The sequence below is a fragment of the Pelobates fuscus genome, chromosome 2, assembly GCF_036172605.1.
Source record: "Pelobates fuscus isolate aPelFus1 chromosome 2, aPelFus1.pri, whole genome shotgun sequence".
Classification (NCBI taxonomy): domain Eukaryota; kingdom Metazoa; phylum Chordata; class Amphibia; order Anura; family Pelobatidae; genus Pelobates; species Pelobates fuscus.
Genome location: NC_086318.1, coordinates 309,196,842 through 309,217,857, shown reverse-complemented (window position 1 = coordinate 309,217,857; position 21,016 = coordinate 309,196,842). Strand labels below are relative to the sequence as shown.

Below are 21,016 nucleotides of genomic sequence, written 5' to 3'. Positions count from 1 at the left end.
ACATTGTGTTTTTGCAAAGTGATGAAAAAAAGTAATTACACTTTATTGTTGCATTAATTAGAAGAAGCAATGTATAATGTAACAATTGTAACAACAATACAGTTTGCAATCTTATGGTATATGGGATAGATCTGATAATAAGTGTGTTTTTAGTGTCTTTGTTTTTATTTAACTATCTTAAAGCTAAACTTGTAGGGAGAGATTCATTGAGGGGAAACAGGTCCTTTTTGAGCAAGTGCTAAATGTTAAAGAACATTCAATTGGTTGCCATGGTGATTGCACTTTATTTAGTACTGTGCGCTACAGTAGTTGTTTCCCCTCTGTAAATTTCATCGTTAGTTTGGTATATAGTATAGAGGTGAAATCTAAGCCTTGTTGTTTTAGTAATTGTCTAAATTTGAACTAACACAACCCATGATTTTTAATATTATGTTTGTATATCCTTAAGGGAAGCAAGTAATCCTCCTACATAGTGGTCCCTTTCTGCCAGTATACGGCACATTATATTTGCACTACCATTGTACTTCCCTACACCTTCATTGGTTGAATTTTCCATTTTATGACAATCAGGTTGCAATATTTGGATCTAGTAGTGCAAGGCCGAGACACTGACAACCCTACATTTCTTTTTCTCTAAATGTTTTCATCCAGTAAGTTAATCATCTTGAATTTTGTGACTCTTTTCTTCATTGTACATCCTCTAGGCTGAGGAATAGACAAGTCCTTTTTAACAAGGAGCGTAATACACCGGAGAGGGTTGTTAGAAAGAAAGATTTTACATTCAGGAATAGATCACCCCATCAAGAGTGCCACTATATACGGACACATACACCAAGGGAAAGATATCCTTGTCCACCATACAGAAAACAAGATAGACATATGTTTTCTGGAAGAGATTAACCCACATACAATATGGGTGATTTTGGATATGGACACAATAGATTTTCACCCCTATCACATACATCTGACCAACAGGATATTTGGAGTACACAGAGCAAGGGGAGACACAAGGCTCCCCAGCTGACTCACAAATCACCCACCAAAAGAGAAAGGACCATAGAGGAAGGGGAAGAAAAGAAAGGATATCAAAAATGATGGGATCTTTCATTTAACTAATAGGGAATTAAGTGTCCCCCAAAAGACGTTATTAGAGAAGGGCCTAAAATTTGCCCCAACCAAAACATTGAATACATTTGAAACATATATCAACTTAAACAAGTTTAAAAGGAGGATGACCCTTAAAAGATTCTTTGCCAAAAATCCTGTTGTGGGAACAGAGTCACATACAGACACTGATTTTGTTCACACAACTTTAAAGAATCCGTCCCATTTTTCCCCCAAACATTATATCTCTGATGAGATGGTCACTTTTTGAAAAGATGGTTATGCATGATGTGAACAAACTAAAGAAACCTAAAGCGACCAGTTATAATTTGAATTTAGCTGAACGCCATGCTCTGAAAGATTTTAAAAATGACCGCACTTTAGTCATTAAGCCGGCCGACAAAAGGGGGGGAGGGAATTGTACTCCTGGAAGAGAGTGATTATCTAGAGGAATCAAACAGACTATTAGGAGATAATTTGATGTATCAGGTATTACCCAAAGACCCAACTGCTGATATTAAAGCAAGTTACAACCAATTGATTGATAGGGGTAAAATGACTGGCATTTTAGATAGAAAAGAATTTGAGTTTTTAAATGTACAACATCCGAAAATCCCCATGTTTTATTACCTCCCAAAAATTCATAAAAATCTTACAAAGCCACCAGAATGTCCGATAGTTTCGGGCATAGGATCAATTTCTAGTAGGCTATCACAATATATTGATAATTGCCTACAACCGATCATTCAAAATTGCTATCTGAAAGATACCCTTAACATTTTGCAAATTTTAAAGGCTATTAAATGGGAGGATAATTATTTCTTAGTCACAGCTGACGTCAGCTCGCTTTACACAATTATTAATCATGGTAAAAGATGCTAAGCTTCTTTGCATTTTTTGGAAACTTCGGATAGATTTCCACAAACCCAAATAGACTTTTTATTGGAGGGTATCTCATGGATTTTAAACAATAATAATTTTTTGCACCACAGCACTTTTTATCTCCAGATCTGTGGTACGACGATGGGAACCAGATTCGCACCCAGTTATGCCAACCTGTTCATGTCACTGTAGGAACAGAGACACATTTTCGATCTACACAGGTGGGATGCGAATCTGGTGACCTATCGCCGTTACATAGATGATATCTTTTTTACCTGGAGGGGAGATGAGTCATCTATCACTACCTTTTTAGCCCATCTTGAGGATAATGACTGGGGCATTAGACTGACAAGCACTTTTAGTAATCGTTTGGTCAACTTTCTTGACTTGAATATCTATATAGTGAACATTACTATTAAAACCAGCATCCACTTTAAGAAGGTCGATGTTAACAGTTACATCCAATGCAATAGCTGTCATTATTCTCCGTGGCTTTTAAATGCCCCTAAGGCACAGCTGGTGAGAATAAAAATAATCTGTACCACAATACCAAATTTCATGAACAGGCACAAAAGATTTTAGGCGATTTTAGCGACAAGGGATATGACGACATACTATTAAATAAAGCCTTCCAAGAAATGGAGATGCAAGAAAGAAATGCACTAATAAGTTATAAATAAAAAAGACAGAACATTGACGATAATACAATACCCTTTATTTGTGATTTCAATTGTCAAAACAATTAAGGAAAATTGTATCCAAATATCCAAATAATTTTACCTGACAAACCTAAGGTTATATATAGGGGTGTCCCAAATTTAAGAAATAGTCTGACACAGAATCAGCTAGTGACCAAAAAGAATGCCCAGAGTTTATTTAAAGAGCCAAAAGGGTTTTATGGGTGAGGGGTGTGCGGAGCCTGCAAGAACACCAAAAGTGTAAAAAGACATATAAAATAATTTACACATCCACGAGATGGTGGTAAGAATATTACTATTAATGAGATTATTACATGCCACACAAAACATGTGATCTACATGATCACATGTACATGTAAACTCATACGTGGGACTTACCACTAGACCGTTAAAGGTTCTAATTCAAGAACACGTCCGCAATATTAAAAATGGTTTCACTAAACATAGCCTGTCCCTATACTTCAAATTAAAACACAACAGCGACCCTAATTTTATGCAGTTTTTAGGCATTCAAAAAGTTAATTTTAATATTAATATATAGGGGTAAGTTCGCCTCTTTTAGCGCTCCACTGAGAGATCACTTTAGTGGTTTGTTCCACTTGGGTTATCTGTTTTGTACTGCATACTCAAATTACCCTGCAGTCTTTACTCTATGAGTACTGTTAAAAAGTGTGTCCCTTCTTGAAATTATATTTTTTGTTTTTTTCAAATTTTATGCAGTTTTTAGATATTCAAAAAGTTAATTTTAATTGGAGAGGGGAAGATATTATTAGAAAGATGGGACAGTCTGAAATTAAGTGGATCTTCAATCTAAATACACTTCAACCAAGTGGTCTTAATAGTGATTTTGAACTCTGTCACTTTCTATAGTCATTATGTTTTTTGTTTTTTAATATATATTTTTTAACCTTTTTAGTCATTAAGTGGCTCCTTATATTGGATTTTCTATCATATATACTTTTAAACATTTATTGGGGATTCTATTTTATATTTTTAATAAATAAATGTAGGACATTTTATAAATAAATAACAATTTTTATCTATGGAATTATGTTATCGAGCTTTTACACATAAGAGTGATAATATATTATTATGAGTTATATTCCATAGTTATATATTAATTGGTACTGAGATTTGCTTATACCATTTTAATGTATGGTTCTTAATACATTGTATTCTTATTTTTCTAATACTTATGTGACTTTGAGACTGCTAAATGAGGACTGGGTGATTGATAATAATCCCATAAAAACCCACTTATTAGCAGCTGATGTGGACCATATAACTTGCATTTGCCCATAAACAATATGGCCGAAACGGAAACACAGGTAACAATACACCGGAGCCGGAAGGACCGGAAGTGACTTCCGGTCTCTGAATAAAACACTACAGCTGTGTCAGCTGACTACTCCACACACCCCCGCAAACCAATGCGGTGATTGGTGATTGAAGTGCGATATCAACCAATCGGAGAAGGATCTCTACATTTAAATTTCGGATCTGCACAGGAAACAGGCATCCCGATCGATAAAGCCAACAGGCGAAACGCGTCTCGGAGGAGGACTTACCATTGATGGACTGGTATCACTTTTTTAATATTTTATTGTTTATTGTTTTAATAAAGTGTTATTTTAGTATACCTGGATTCACAAGTCTCCTGCTGTTTCCTGTATTCAAGTGGGGCTGTGCTCTCCTTAATAGCACATCTACTTTAATACCAAGAGCCTAGTATTGTTGGCTCCTTGCAAGGTGAGCAATTACTTCAGATTAAATGTGTATTTACAGTGGCATTTCTTGACAATACTACACAAGGAGGCTCTCTCTTGTCTTTTTCATTTTGGCGAGACAACTGCCCAGATATTGCAAGAAGGTTTTGGTATTACCTGACATACATATGCCAGAGAGATTTGAGCCTATCCATATGTGGCTCTAAACCATGTGAGTCCATATTACCTTCTTGTTTTTACCACTGGACCCTGACATACTTCCCTATTTGTATATTTTCTTCCCATATAGGGAATTGTATATTTGTACACTTCCCCATAATATATAGGGGTAAGTTCGCCTCTTTTAGCGCTCCACTGAGAGATCACTTTAGTGGTTTGTTCCACTTGGGTTATCTGTTTTGTACTGCATACTCAAATTACCCTGCAGTCTTTACTCTATGAGTACTGTTAAAAAGTTTGTCCCTTCTTGAAATTATAGTTTTTGTTTTTTTCTTGTTTCTAGAATGTTGATTGCCTGGTTGTAATCAGCATGTTTATGTACAAATTTGACCAGTATCCCAAAGATTATCAGGTAAGTGATATCACTAATGTTTATACATAATATGCAGGTTATATTCTAAGGTCTCCTAAATGTCCTCTTCCAGCGGCAGACACAAGGAAGTCTAGCAAAACTTATATGGTCACACTGAGTATCATTCATCAGTGTTCATTTTTTTTTCATTATCACAACTGTGGTAATATTACATTGGAACTATAATACGGCAAGGTGCGTGCGCTCGCCTAATGAAGATCTTTGCTAGATGGTATAGATGTTTAAAAACATGCATATTTTAAATTCTAGAACATACAATAATATAAATGTATATATAATATATTTTGATTTCTAAAACAAACAATAAATACATGTAATGCAGTGTTGCTGCTTTTAATGAAGCAGTCAATTAACAGTAAATCACAGTCAACTGAGTGTGTGAGTTATTGTTATTAGACTGCTTTAAGAAAGGCAGTAACACTACATTAAGTTGAGACCCCTGAGTGTGCTTCTTCATTGCTATATATTTGACTTGGTCGTTGCAGAGTTCTGGGGCACTAAGCTTGGGGAAGACTGTATTGCAGACCACATGAGATATATATCATTCTCGTTGGAGTGTATATCATGAGCCTTTTGAAAACAGTACTAATTATTATTATTATTATTATTTATTTGTTTTAATATGGTAGAGATCACCCAGTCTGCTTTAAAGGACAATACACTAGTAATACTTTCTTCTTACTAACCTTACTAATCTTGCTTTATAAAAAAAAAATAGCAATATGAAAAATGTATGAAGGTTATTTAAATACAAACAAGATCAATTACAAAGCACTTAATATAACCTAAGCTTTATATTGCTTGCAGGGGACTGATAACCTACAGCATGCAATGACACGGTGCTGAATTGGTTCATATCCTCCTGCTACCGTAGGTCATACAAGTGCCAGCAAGACTGAAATCATGTGGTGCTTTGTAGCAGCTCACTTAGCTTCATTCAGTGGCATTTATTTGTCATCTTTACTTTAATCCAACGGAGGACTGACCTGTAACAGTAGAAAGGTAATTTTGTCTAGCACATCTTGATATGTCCCATGCCAGCTTTCTCAGTTGGCAATGATTGCTTTGATAAAACCAAATAAAACACAGCTGTGATGTGAACAACAGCATCCTGTAAAAAAAACCTATCTGCAATATATTTTTTTTACATCACTTTCTAAAAAAAAAAGCCATAGCTGTAACAACTTAAATTTTAAGTAAAGCTAAGAGTAAATGTTCACCTTGAATATATTTTTAAACCCAATTCTTACTTGTATAACTGCTCGCAATATAACCAAATGTAGAATTTAAAAAGCCCTTCTCCTACTTCGCAATTTCTTTATTACATCAAAATTTACCAAGGATTACATAATTGTCCTTAATTTGGAAAAATCTAATATATGCCATTATTCCAAAGCAAGTTCTAATGGTAGAATCAGACCAGGTATTTGATATAGGGGGTATACGTGTATCTAAATATCAAATAGGTCACCTAGAGAACCTAGTGGTGGTAGAATATGGCAGGTTGCTTGTAGATAATAAGTGGAAATCTTGCAATTGGTGTCATCAAGACTGGGAATACAGAGAATAGGTACGAGGAGTCTTGTAGTCATTAAGAAGAAATGTATTGAAAGGTATAGCAAGGAGCTACAAAGGCAAATGCAATAGAACATAAAGGTAAGTTGTCAAACTGATGTATAGTTTTAGTGTATGGTTGGAAATCGAATAGTCTTGGGATAGTGTGATGATTGATTAGAGGTAGCAGAATTGTGGAATGGTTTGAACACAATAATAACATGAGATATGACAAAAACTCACCAGACTTAGAAATTACTAGTTAGTTATGACCCGTGTATAACAACTTGAGTTGTGTACATTACAAGGACATACAAAAAACACGACATGAGTAAATGAATGTACATTGTCTTAGGAATGTTTTTTGTTTAGCTTTTGTTACTCTGTGATGTTTGGTAGTGGCATTTAGAGACAGGAAAATGTACCGTATATACTCGAGTATAAGCCGACCCGAATATAAGCCGAGGCCCCTAATCTTACCCCCAAAAACTGGGAAAACGTATTGACTCGAGTATAAGACTAGGGTGGGAAATGCAGCAGCTACTGGTAAATTTCTAAATAAAATTAGATCCTAAAAAAATTATATTAATTGAATATTTAATTACAGTGTGTGTATAATGAATGCAGTGTGTGTATAATGAATGCAGTGTGTGTGTATGAATGAAGTGTGTGTATATGAATGCAGCGTGTGTATGAGTGCAGCGTGTGTATGAGTGCAGTGTGTGTATGAGTGCAGTGTGTGTATGTGTGCAGTGTGTGTGTGTGTGTGTGTGTGTATGTGTGCAGTGTGTGTGTATGTGTGCAGTGTGTGTGTGTGTGTGTGTGTGTGTGCAGTGTGTGTGTGTGTATGTGTGCAGTGTGTGTGTGTGTGTGTATGTGTGCAGTGTGTGTGTGTATGAATGCAGTGTGTGTGTGTATGAGTGCAGTGTGTGTATGAGTGCAGTGTATGTGTGCAGTGTGTGTGTGTGCAGTGTGTGTGTATGAGTGCAGTGTGTGTGTGTATGAATGCAGTGTGTGTATGAGTGCAGTGTATGTGTGCAGTGTGTGTGTATGTGTGCAGTGTGTGTGTGTATGAGTGCAGTGTGTGTGTGTATGAATGCAGTGTGTGTATGAATGCAGTGTGTGTGTGTATGAGTGCAGTGTGTGTATGAGTGCAGTGTGTGTATGTGTGCAGTGTGTGTGTATGTGTATGAGTGCAGTGTATGTGTGTGTGTGCAGTGTGTGTGTGTGTGTGTGTGTGTTGCAGTGGTGGGGGTGGGCAATTTTATTATTTTATTTATTATTATTTTTTATTATTTTATATTATTATTTATATTTTTTTCATTATTATTTCTTCTTATTATTTTTTATTTTCGTCCCCCCTCCCTGCTTGATACATGGCAGGGAGGGGGGCTCCTTCCCTGGTGGTCCAGCATTGGCAGTTCAGTGGGGGAGAGAGGGGGCTGGCAGAGATCTTACTTACCCGTCCTGCAGCTCCTGTCAGCTCTCTCCTCCTCCGCGCCGTCCGTTCAGCTCTTCTGTCAGCTCACACTGTAAGTCTCGCGAGATTTACACTGGGAGCTGACCGAGGTGCTGAACGGACGGCGCAGAGGAGAAGGGAGCTGACAGGAGCTGCAGGACGGGTAAGTAAGATCTCTGCCAGCCCCCTCTCCCTCAGTCTGTATTATGGCAATGCAAATTGCCATAATACCGACTATTGACTCGAGTATAAGCCGAGTTCCGGTTTTTCAGCACAAAAAATGTGCTGAAAAACTCGGCTTATACTCGAGTATATACGGTATACAGCAGAAATGTATTAAATAATTAATAGTAGTGTTGCATATCATTGTTATGCATTTGAATAGGTATGATCCATATATGATTCATACTACACATGATCATGTGATACACAGCTTTGGTGGGACTTACATAAATAATACTGACACATACACATGCAATATATATATAAACATATATATAAGTAGCGATTGTAGCCGTATTAGTCCAGTAATGTAGATGTAAAAAACAGATAACATTTGTATCTTGTAATACCTTTTTTATTGGACTAACATAATTTTTTAATGGCAAGCTTTCAGGAGAACCTCCCTTTCTCAAGTATAAAGCATTTCTGAGCAAGACAACACATAGAATTCAAAGTTGAGTTGTGATACAGGGGTTAAAGCAACATGAGTGATAAGACAAGACACAGGTTTGATAGAAAATAGACACCATTCTCACAGAGGGTCGTAAATATCTTGTGTGTAGATCACAGAGTGAAAGGGTGGAGAGAAAGAAAAAAAAACAAGCAAACAGTGCAGAAGATGGTGCTAGAAGGGGAGAGTAAAAACAAAATAATTACTTATATTAAGAATGCATGAATTCACATCCAAGCATACACAGACACACACATACACTCCTATATCTAGCATACACAGACACACACATACACTCACACACATGTACATATACATATACACAAGTAGTGTATAGGTACAAGTATACACAAGTACATACATAATATACACAAGTACATACAACAGTATACATATGAATACAACCAAATGCCCAAATATATGTACATGCACACCTACACACACATCCACACATAAGCACCAATACCTGTACCTACACATACATAGACCCATATATATGTATATGTATAATTCACATATACATACATGTATGCATGTATATACACACTTTATACCTACACACACACACAAATATATATATGTATATGTATATGCATACACATGAAGGCATGTACATATACATACACACAAACACATATACATACATGCACATGAACTCATACACAAATATAAATGTACAGTATTGGAAAGCATGGGTCTACACATAGTACTTTGTATTTTGATAGAATGTATCATTGGAATGCATTTTATAAGTTGATACATATGACAGAACAGTAAGATAATGTTGGAGGAGTGTTCATGTAAAGTGTTGGTAGTGGGACAGGTAACCCAAGTCAATATTTAGTCCTCTATTCTTGCTGTTAAACAATTTGATCATCCTGGCTTTGAAAGCTTTCTTTATTTGGTATTTTGAAAACCACCATTCAGTACTTTGATTTTTAGGTCTTTCATTGAGTGGCCAGGCTGGGTAAGATGGTGTCCCACAGGAGTGCAGTAGGATTCTTCTTTGTGGTGTTTAATGAAGTGTCTGTGCATATTTATTCTGTTGTTTAATTGCTGGGTGGTTTCCCCAATGTAGCATCCTGGGTGACTGTGACGAAAGCACCTTCATCACGGATTTGGAGATGCCTGCTTGCCAGCCTCTTGCCCTGTGACTATGGCCCCTGGGATGTATTGCCCTTTAAAAGCTTTATTTGGTCATATTGGATTTTAAAACACTTTATCTGCCCCTTTAAATCCATGGGAAAATGTGCCTATTCCCCTCCCCCTTTTTCCTGTCCTATTGTTTCTCCAGCAGGGTGTTGTCCCGGGGACACTGCCAGACCAGTTTAAACTGGCTGCGTTGTCCTTCCTATTTTCTGACCCCACCCTTCCTTGTACTATAGGGCACTTTTAACATTGTATTATAAGGGTTATGTATTTTTTATGTGGCTTTTGTAACAGTTTCTGACTTAGAGATATTTCCTGTACCTGGAGATAATTAAGTTACCACAACCACTTAAGCCAATTATCTCCAGGATAGAGGAGAAGATAGACCGGCCGCACAGCCTAAATCTGTGGAACTGTTTTGGGCATGAAAGCCATGCTTGCGGTCGGTCAAATGTGACTTCCCTAAAACTTTTGAACCCCTGCTCTGATCTGGGTGATTTTTGGATATGTTGTTCACCCAGATCAGGGCTATCCAGGGATGTATAATTTATGTGTTATGTTTTGGGGTTTTCTGGACTTTGGGGAACATGTGTGTTTTTCTGCCTGTGGATAATTAGGTTATTGTATTAGCTGCTTTAATTATATCCCAGGCAGAGGGAAGGCCTTGTGTGCTGTATGTGGGAGTGTCGGACATTATTGTATTGTTTTGATTGGTTTGTGTCCTTTGTGTCCTGTGCTCCACAAGGTCCACGTGGGTGGTAAAAAGGTCCTGTTGTTGCTTTTCGTAAAAATAGTGTACATCATGTTCTAGTTGTTCAGCAATATCTATAATATCCTCACGTAGATTTTGGAGTAGATATTTTTTTATGTTGTATGTTATATTTCTTGTTGTAGAGCTGGTGGATGAGATGGTTCCTTAATTTCTTACTATTGCGTTTATACAGGTTTTGAGCATACTGCAATTTGTGCGAAGTAGTAAGTGGATTTTTGGCCTTTGGGGATCAGCTGTATTTTCTTGCAGATGAATAGAAAGTGTATGTCGCTGTTGAGCTGCACTTCTTTTGTGGTCATCTTGTAGATTTGCTTTATTAGGCAGCTGTATGCGGTATCTTCCATAGTGTTCAAGTATATGTGTAGGTACAGGTATTGGTGTTTGTGTGTGGATACATGTGTAGGTGTGCATGTACATATATTTGGGCATTTGGTTGTATTTATACGTGTATTGTTGTATGTACTTGTGTATATTGTGTATGTACTTGTGTATACTTGTACATATACGCTACTTGTGTATATGCATATGTACATGTGTGTGGGTGTGAGTGTATGTGTGTGCCTGTGTATGCTGGATATAGGCCTTCATGCATATCCTGTAACTTTTGGATGTGAATTCATGCATTCTTAATATTTAGTAATTATTTAGTAATTTGAGTAAATACTTAGTAATTATTTTGTTTTTACTCTCCCCTTCTAGCACCATCTTCTGCACTGTTTACTTGTTTTTTTCTTTCTCTTCCCCTCACTCTGTGATCTACACACAGGATATTTACGACCCTCTGCAAGATTGGTGCCTATTTTCTATCAAACCTGTGTCTTATCTGCACTCATGTTGCTTTAACCCCTGTATCACAACTCAACTTTGGATTTTATGTGTCGTCTTGCTCAGGTTCTCCCAAAAGCTTGTCATTAAAAAATTCTGTTTGTCCAATAAAAAAGGAATTACAAGATACACATTGTATCTGTTTTTTACATATATATATATATATACACTGCCTGCCCAAAAAAGGGTCGCCACCCTCATTTAACTAAGCAAATAGGCAAGAGCCTCCTATTGGATACTGCATGGGCGATTATCTTTTTAGCTGGCAACAAGTTATCTAATCCCAACTGATACAATGAGCAGCTTCTCATTTCTTAAACAACCATGTCGAAAGACACATCCCGTGGTTGTAAAAAGTCTGTTTGAGAAGGGTCAAATCATTGGCATGCATCAAGCAGAGAAAACATCCAAGGAGATTGCAGAAACTACTGGGAAACTGGAAGGATAGTGGGCAACCATCGTTGTTGTGGTTGGAAAAAAATCCTGATTGATCGTTATTAGCGATCACTTAAACATTTGGTGAAATCAAATCGTAGAAAAACAAAAGTAGAACTCAGGGCTATGTTTAATAGTGAAAGTAAGAGCATTTCCACACGCACAATGTGAAGGGAATGCAAAGGATTGGGTCTGAACAGCTGTGTAACCTTAAGAAAACCACTAATCACTGAGCCTAATCAGAAAAAAAGGCTTCAATTTGCTAGGAAGTATAAAGATTGAACTCTGGAGCAATGTAAGAAGGTCATATGGTCTAATGAGTCCAGATTTACCCTGTGCCAGAGTGATGGGTGCATCAGTGTAAGAAGAGAGGCAGATGACGTGGGTTGATCAGTGCTATGATCTGGAGTTGTTGCAGTTGGTCAGGTCTAGGTTCAGCAACATTATGTGCCCAAAGAATTAGGTCAGCTGATTGCCTGAATATACTGAATGAACAGGCTACTCCATCAATGGATTTTTTTCTTCCCTCATGGCACGGCCATATTCCAAGATGACAATGCCAGGATTCATCGGGCTCAAATTGTGAAAAAGTGGTTCAGGGAGCATGAGACATAATTTTTACGCATGGATTGGCAACCACAGAGTCCAGACCTTAACCCCATTGAGAATCTTTGGGATGTAGTGTAGGCTTTGCGCAGACTCTCCCATCATCAATACAAGATCTAGGTGAAAAATTAATGCAACACTGGAGGGAAATAAATCTTGTGACATTGCAGAAGCTTATTGAAACAATGCCAGAGTGAATGCGTGACGTAATCAAAGCTAAAGTCGGTCCAACAAAATCTTAGAGTATGTGTCCTTTTTTTTTGGTGGCGATTTTTTTATGGATCAGGCAGTGTATAAATATCTATCTATCTATCTATCTATCTATCTATCTATCTATCTATCTATCTATCTATCTATCTATATATATATATATATATATATATATATATATATATACATATATATATACATATATATATATAATGATCACAAAGGAGATCAGCGTTTCAGTCTATAAATCTTTTTCTTCAGGAAAGATTCTGATTAAAGTCTTTTATATACTGAAATGTTGATGTATTTTGACTGTACTCACAATAACTATTTGAATTTGGTTGAAACGTCCAGTGAGAGCTACCTTTCGTGATCAGTATTTACCCAAGGCCAGAGATTGCTCCTTGGCAAGTACTTCTGATGTGTGCAGGATTTTGGATTGTTTGTATATATGGTCTGTCCAGAAAGTATCCATCCATATAATATGAAAAATAAAGACATTTATTGAATAAGATACAAGTTACAACAAACATTGTACATAGGACAATGACTTCTCAGTCCCCTTCAAAGTAGGCACCTTGGAACCTCACACAGTTCTCCCACTGTCTCTTCCACTGTTCAAAATACTCTGCAAAATCCTTTGTTGGAATCGCCATCAGCTGCCTCATCATATTTACCTAAATATCATTGATGGTCTGAAATATCTTCCCATTTAAAGATTATTATAATTTTGGGAAAAGCCAGAAGTCGCAGGGCGCCAAATCTTTCAACAGATTCTTTACCATCTTTGAAGCATTTGTGCCACACTTTTATTTGCGCTGCACTCATTGCATTGCCCCTGAAAGCCTTCTGGATCATTCTAATAGTTTCTGTGGATTAATGCTTAAGCTTAACGTAAAAACTGATGCAGATTTGTTGTTCTACTTGATCAGTCATTTTGAATGTGATGGCTACACAGTACACGTGCTCACTCAACCTTGTCCAGCACCCCCACTGACCAGTACAGTGAAGTCGTCATTGTTTATGTATGCTCATTCCAGTCCACTCTCCTTGGCTTTCAGATTACATTGATGTTGCGCACAGTGTTCTCGTTATTTTAACAATTGCTGGACTTTTTCCAGATAGATCTCGTATGTATGTGTGTTAGTATAAGATATAGCATTCAAGATTCAGCACACTCACTCATTCACTAAACAGCAATTTCAAGGCTCACAGAATGTAATTGTTTTATTTAGAAAAATTGTACCTAGACAAAATTAATGGGGGTTTTGTTACAGTACACGATCATACATTACAACATTGATCATATGATTATCATACAGTATATGATCATACGTTACATATGTCTGCCAGCCCCATGCAATTGAAAAAGCCTGACTTTGCGAAGTGGCAAATGAAGCTCATTTAAAAGCTATAACCTTCCCTACCAATTCAAACAAATCTCCATATGTTAAGCATTTATTGTATGTAATGTCATTGAAATTAGCTCATAGTTACATAGTTCATAGCTGAAAAGAGACATGTGTCCATCAAGTTCAGCCTTTGACACACATTTGATTTTTGCTGTTGATCCAAAAAAGGGCAAAAAACCCAGTCTGAAGCATTTCTAATTGTACAACTAACTAGGAAAAAACTCTTTCCTAAACCCCAGAATGGCAGTCAGTTATCTAATTGGATCAAGAAGCTATTACCCCACTAATTAAAATTTATATCCATGTATAGTGTGCAACTATTTATCCAATTGCTGTTTAAACATTTCTTTATAGACTCTGATAAAACCACCTCTTCAGGAACAATATTCCACATCCTTATTGTTCTTACTGTAAAAAAACCCTTTCTTTTGCCTTAGACTAAATCTCATTTCTTCCAGTCTAAATCCATGACCTCTTGTTCTATGTATAGTCCTATTTATGAACAGATTTCCATACAATGATTTGTATTGGCCCCAAATATAATTGTATAATGTTATCATATCCCATCTTAGGCTACATTTTTCCAAACTAAAGAGATTTAAATTTGTTAACCACTCTTCATAACTAAAATGCTCCATTCCTTTTATCAATTTTCTAGCCTGCCTCTGCACTTTTTCTAGTGCCGTAATATCTTTCTTTAGATATTAATGAAAAACATATTGACTTCTCAAAACCTACTCTGAATTTTGACCCACCCTGTGTATGTAAAATAAAATATATATTTTTATATTACATGTATGTATTTCAAAGTTGCAACACTGCTAAACAGTTGATTGTGCTGAACTGGAAAGTATAATATTAAAATATTTCCCTATATCAGCTGAATTTTTGCAACCCTACTACCATAAGTATATAAGTTTAGAAATTAAACATTTTAAATCACAGGTTTTTTTCCATATATAAATATATATGACTACAATACTTTTTGCTCTCTGAATAAAAAAAAAACTACTTTTTCTCTGTCTGCTGTGAAAACCTGGGACATCTTGTCTGCTAATTCCATGGAGGAAAATAAAATCCCATTAATTGGTGGACTAGATCAAAAACATTAGCACAGTTAATTAAAGCGTCAAATAATGCTTGTTTTAATTTCATGTTACATTTTGTCTTTTATCAACTAGGGAAAGTCACATACAATTCCATAAACAAGGCAGATACACAAGAGATACAGTGTTATGATACAAGCATTTTAATTGGAATGAACTTGTGAAGCTAAACTTCGTTATTGTAATAAATCCCACATTCCCAAGTCATTTCACTCTGCAGAGGGCCTTTTTAGCTAAATTTGAGTTAAAAAAAAAAGAAAATCATGAGTGGGCTTCAGTTTTATGTTACTGTGGAGAATTGAGAATTTCACTCTGCAGAGGGCCTTTTTAGCTAAATTTGAGTTAAAAAAAAGAAAATCATGAGTGGGCTTCAGTTTTATGTTACTGTGGAGAATTGTAATGGTGGAAAGCTAATCTAGCCAAAAGGAAACACTCACTGGCTTGATACTGCTCGAGTCACACAGATTGCTAGAGAAAGTCAGCAATACTAGTATAACGATCAAGAAGGCGACCAAATAGAAAAAAGAGAACATACTGACAATAATATTGAGGCTATATTTAAGAATTTGGAAAAATTGCTTATAAAGGAAACTAAATATAAGTGGGAAATAGCTACAATGGAGAAATATTTAAGAAAGAGTATCACCCCCAGAGTGGGAGAAAGAGAATGCACAATATGCAGCCATTTGGGACGTGGCTCTAGAACGCTTCTCAATGGAATGTATGAATATTCTCATCTCATGCAGGACAGAGTCCTTAACAGAATTAGATAAGCAAATTTACTCCATACAGGAACAACTACAACTCGAAGATTTTAATGAACTCGAAGATTTTAATGAACTATTAGACAGAACGAAAAAAAGTCTAGACAAAATGGAAAGGGAAATTAAAAATACCAAGTACAGAAAGTATAAGAGGGACAAAAGGTATTGTGAGGAGGGAAGGGTCAGGAACTTCCAAATAGAGAGGAATCACTATGATGTATCAAGACAATATAACCGTAATGGCCAAGATCCACCCAAACCTAGGGTTAAAGCATTAGCCAAATCGACAACAACTCCACGTAGGGAGGGGAGGTCCAAACCCCAAGAAAGGGAGATTAGTGGAGAGGATTGGGTACAGGTTGTAAAAAGAGGGAGAAAGATTAACCAAGCGGAACATAACGATCAAGGTAACAAGTATAATTATAGGTATCAGAAAGAAAAAAGAAAATATACACATCCCAATAGAAACTTTCACCACAATAGGTTTCAAATTCTAGAAAACAAGGAAAGGCCTGATTTTTTTAGACAGGACACCGATGAGGAGAGACTTTCCAACAAAAAGAACCAGAATCGTAAGTTCCGAGGATGTAGAGGAGGGAAACAACAGAAAAGAAAAAAGATACAGCCGATAATCCCAATTGGTATAAATAATATCTCCTCACACACATTAGGAACAGACAAGATTAGGGTACTTAATAAAGGCCTTAAATTTTCCCCCACCAGGAATGTTGACCCTTTTCAAGCACACATAGATGTACTGAAGTATGGTAGGAAATTATCTATTAAAAAAATCTTTCTGAATTCAACTAAAGGACTCACTGAGGTGGACGAGGAAGATCCTTTTAAACACTTTAACCTGAAGAATAGGTCTACATTTTATCCAAGTTACTTGAAACAGGGTGCAATCAAAACTTTTGAAAGGATGGTCTCTAATGATCTACAGAAACTGCAGAATAGAAATAAAAGGCCGAACCTCACATATGATGAGAGAAAGGCACTGAAGGGGCTCAGAGAAAATGAACATATCATCATCAAGCCTGCAGATAAAGGCGGTAGCTTGGTGGTGATGGATACAACAAAATACGTGGCTGAGTGCAATAGACAGAGGACCGTGAGGTATATGAAAAATTAAGGAAAGACCCACTAAGGGACATAACAAAGACCCTTATCCAGATATTGGATAAAGGAAAACTAGAGGGCATCCTCACTAAAAAAGAATATGAATTTCTAAATATTTAATCCCCCAGAACTCCGGTCTTCTATGTCCTCCCTAAAATCCATAAAAATCTTGAAGACCCTCTGGGTAGACCCATAGTGTCGGGCATTATGTCAATCTCTTATAATGTGTCCAAATATATAGACACATTTCTACAACCTATTGTTTCTCTAACTAAATTCCATCTAAAAGACACTATGGATGTACTTGAAATGGTAAAAGATCTTGTGTGGAGAGAGGACTACCTCCTAATTACCTGCGACGTCTCTTCACTTTATATTTGTATTCCACATGACAAAGGCTGTGCAGCAGTCAAAATTTTTTACTGAAAGACCGACACGTACCCCTTCCCCAGGTGGACTTTTTATTAGAATGTATACGGTGGTCTCTCCATAATAATTATTTTTGGTTTGACTACTCTTTTTTTTTTACAGTTACGTGGAATGGCGATGGGCAGCACATCTTTTATATATGGTGACCATGGCTGGGGTGCGCATGTGCTTGTCTATCGTCATTACATATCGTCGTTACATAGACGATATGTTTTGAATATGGAAAGGCACGGAAGAGAATTTTATGCAGTTTTTTTAGTTTTCTTAATGATGATGACTGGGGAATACAACTGACTCATAATATCAGCCCCTCATCGATTGACTTTCTAGACCTTAACATCTATGAAGCAGGAGAAACACTCAAAACTAAAACTTTTTTCAAGAAAGTAGATGCTAATGGCTATGTCACATACAGCAGTGGCCATTATTCGCCTTGGCTCAACAGTATCCCTAAAGGACAACTGTTGAGACTGAGACGCAACTGCACAGATGACAGCACCTTTCATACACAGGCTCAGGAATTGCTTCAGAAATTTAGGGAGAAGGAATACCCAGCAGACATCCTAAATAGAACTTGGCAAGAGGTTGAGAAAATGACAAAGGGAGATATCCTAAATAAACCCAATAACAATAAAAAGGACACCCCCCCCCCCAAAGGACTTAATGGTTTTTAACTACAATTCTGAACATAGGGCCATAAAGCGCATAATTAACAAATCCTGGCATATCCTTAAAATGGATAAGGACCTGGGTGACACATTGCCCGAGAAGCCAAATATTACATTTAGGGGAGCACCCAGTTTCAAGAACTCATTGGTTAGAAGCTACTTGAAGGAAAAAAAAACATCACTTACTAACAATTTCTTTGGAGTTTTAAGAGGCTTCCATAAATGCAGAACATGTCTAGGTAGCAAGAAACATATCAATCTGACAAAATAATACATAAATTTCAATCGATTAAAACAGGAAAATAATATGATATAAAAGAACCTATTACGTGTCGTAGCAACAATGTGATATACTTACTACAATGCCCCTGCAAACTTCAATACGTAGGAAGAACCACACGCCCACTTCATGTAAGAATAGGGGAGCATGTATACAATATACGCAAAGGAGTTATGAGTCATAGTGTTTCAAATAATTTTAAGCAGGTACACAATCAAGACCCTTCGGGTCTCTCCTTCATGGGCATTAAAAGGGTATTTAAGGATTGGAGAGGGGGGGTGGACTTTGTTAAGAAGATCGGGCAAGAAGAGATGAGATGGGTATTCTATATGGACACACTAGCCCCTGCAGGGCTGAATATTGATTTAGATCTTTTTAATTTCCTCTAATTGTGGTTACATTTCCCTTCTTTTTAGGCTTTTTTTCATATTTTTTATATATTTTTTAAAATATTTGTAGCTTTTTATATTTCTTTAGTTTATTATATCTAACCTATCTTTAAATTGTAATCTGTATTACATTATCTGGATATATTAACCCACTATAAGTGGTTATTATTTGTTTTTAGGAATAACATTTTTATACAATTTTTTTATATTTCTATAGGTTTTTTTTTCCCTCTTTAGAGTTGCACTCGAATAACAGAACTGTCTATTGTGGGAAACATTACTATATGCACTTTAGTGTACAGCAATTTTCTGGGACATACTGAGTGTATTGTCTGCTGATTGAGGGGATGTGTTTGGTAGATATGCCCCATTGGGAAAAGTGTATACAATTTCTACCTCTGCATTATGCCCAGAGTTTTATTTTTTTCTCATTTTATTTGTTATTTCCATATGGTATTGCACTAGGTCTGTGTCCTTATTTTAGATTGGACCATTTGGAAAGACCTGTGCAAGTATATGTTTAATTATTTTATCTATACCTGTCTGTATGGTCACAGTACATACTTGGTGTTAATTTATATTTGCATTATTGCACATCTTTGTACTGATTTTAGTGACACTCTGCATGTTTTGTATATATTGTACCACTGGTAGTTCAGTCTTGAGGGCTGGCGAATATACTTATTTTTGCGCTCCTATCTTTTTATTAATACTAGTTTAACAAACTTGTCTTGAGTAGACCCAGTAATGCTCCCTGATTGAGCTATTTATTGGCCATACAATGTAACATTGTTAACATATATAGATGCAAATTGTATTTATCTTTCCATCTGTCTGTCTGTCTGTCTGTCTGACTGTCTACCCTTCCATCTCTCCAAGTACAAAACTCACAGATCACATATTCCCTCTAACGCATACTGCTACACCAACGAAAAGCCATTGATTCCTCCGATGCTAATTCAATTCTTAATTCTTCAGCAAATAGCCAAAATGAGGGCATAATAAAATATAGTATAATTAATATAGCTAATAGTACGTGAACTGCCAAAAAGATTGTGACAATATACTTATTAATTTCAATAAGTATCAGAAATGTTTTCCCAAGTAGTATTTACATAATCACAAATGTGTAAAAATGCTAAGCATTTTAAAGTTGGTTAAAATATACACACAAACATTCCTGCACTATATCCATGCTTGTCTCTGACCTGCAAAATGTTTGCCAGTATAGAAATGTTTGCAAAATTCCTCAACTTGGTCATGTTAAAATAATTTTTAGCTGACGTCTTGCAAGTTGGCTGAGCACACACTAAATCTCACTGTTTATTAGTGAATGGACACCGTAGGTTTTCATTTATCTTTGGGAAGCAAAATATACTCTGGCCAATTATTCTTTTCATGTGTTGAATGATTGTTCACTTCCCGTTGTTGTGATGTCTGCTTGAGATGGAATAGAATTGAAATAATTATACTACAGCAAATAAATTGCTCAGTTATAATGTAGAAAGATTACAAAACTACCTTATAAAAAAAATAATTAAAAGAAGATTAAAAAAACTACATTATTCTAACTTAAATTTGATTTTGGACAATAATTAGATTATCCGATTCTGCATAAGGACAATTTGCTCAAATTAATGACAAATAGTGATTCATATTTATATACATATATATATATATATATATATATATATATATATATATATATATATATATATATATATATAACACCTGGCAACTGTACTTATTTTCTTTGACTTATTATATTGTTTTAATACACAAATACATTCTCTGCAACTATGATTTCTAATCTTAACTGCTGGAAGTATACAGCATTAAAGTGTTTGTAGCTTGTAATAGAAGCTGATCGGCTATAGCTGAAGGCTATAATTACCATAGCTGATACAAGACGACTATGCCCGGAAGGTATTTACCAGTGTATTAAGTCAGCTATGGACAGTGTACTCAGACCTAAAGCATTGAGCATAACTGAGCATGCTGCATTTAGATCTTCAAAATAGGAACTTTTCACATGTGCCAAATAATAATTTTAGCCAGTTGTCAATATCAGACATCCAGGGGTAGATGGACAGTGGCATGAGCACTTCCCTCTTTCTACTGCTAATACCTCTCCCCATGCCACCAAGCATTCTGGTAGCATTT

At 36.2% G+C, this 21,016-nt stretch overlaps 1 protein-coding gene across 2 annotated transcripts in view; it reads right to left on the bottom strand.

The window, feature by feature from the left end:
• HS3ST5 (heparan sulfate-glucosamine 3-sulfotransferase 5) overlaps nt 1-21,016 on the bottom strand; it is a 255,286-nt gene that overhangs the window by 89,105 nt on the left and 145,165 nt on the right. Inside the window, exon 1 of one of the 2 annotated variants that reach the window (XM_063441284.1) lies at nt 5,827-5,877. The exons of the other annotated variant lie outside the window; for it this stretch is intronic. The gene's annotated coding sequence lies outside the window, so the exon portion shown is untranslated. Of the gene's footprint in view, nt 1-5,826; nt 5,878-21,016 lie in introns of those variants that run through there. 2 annotated transcript variants of the gene reach the window in all.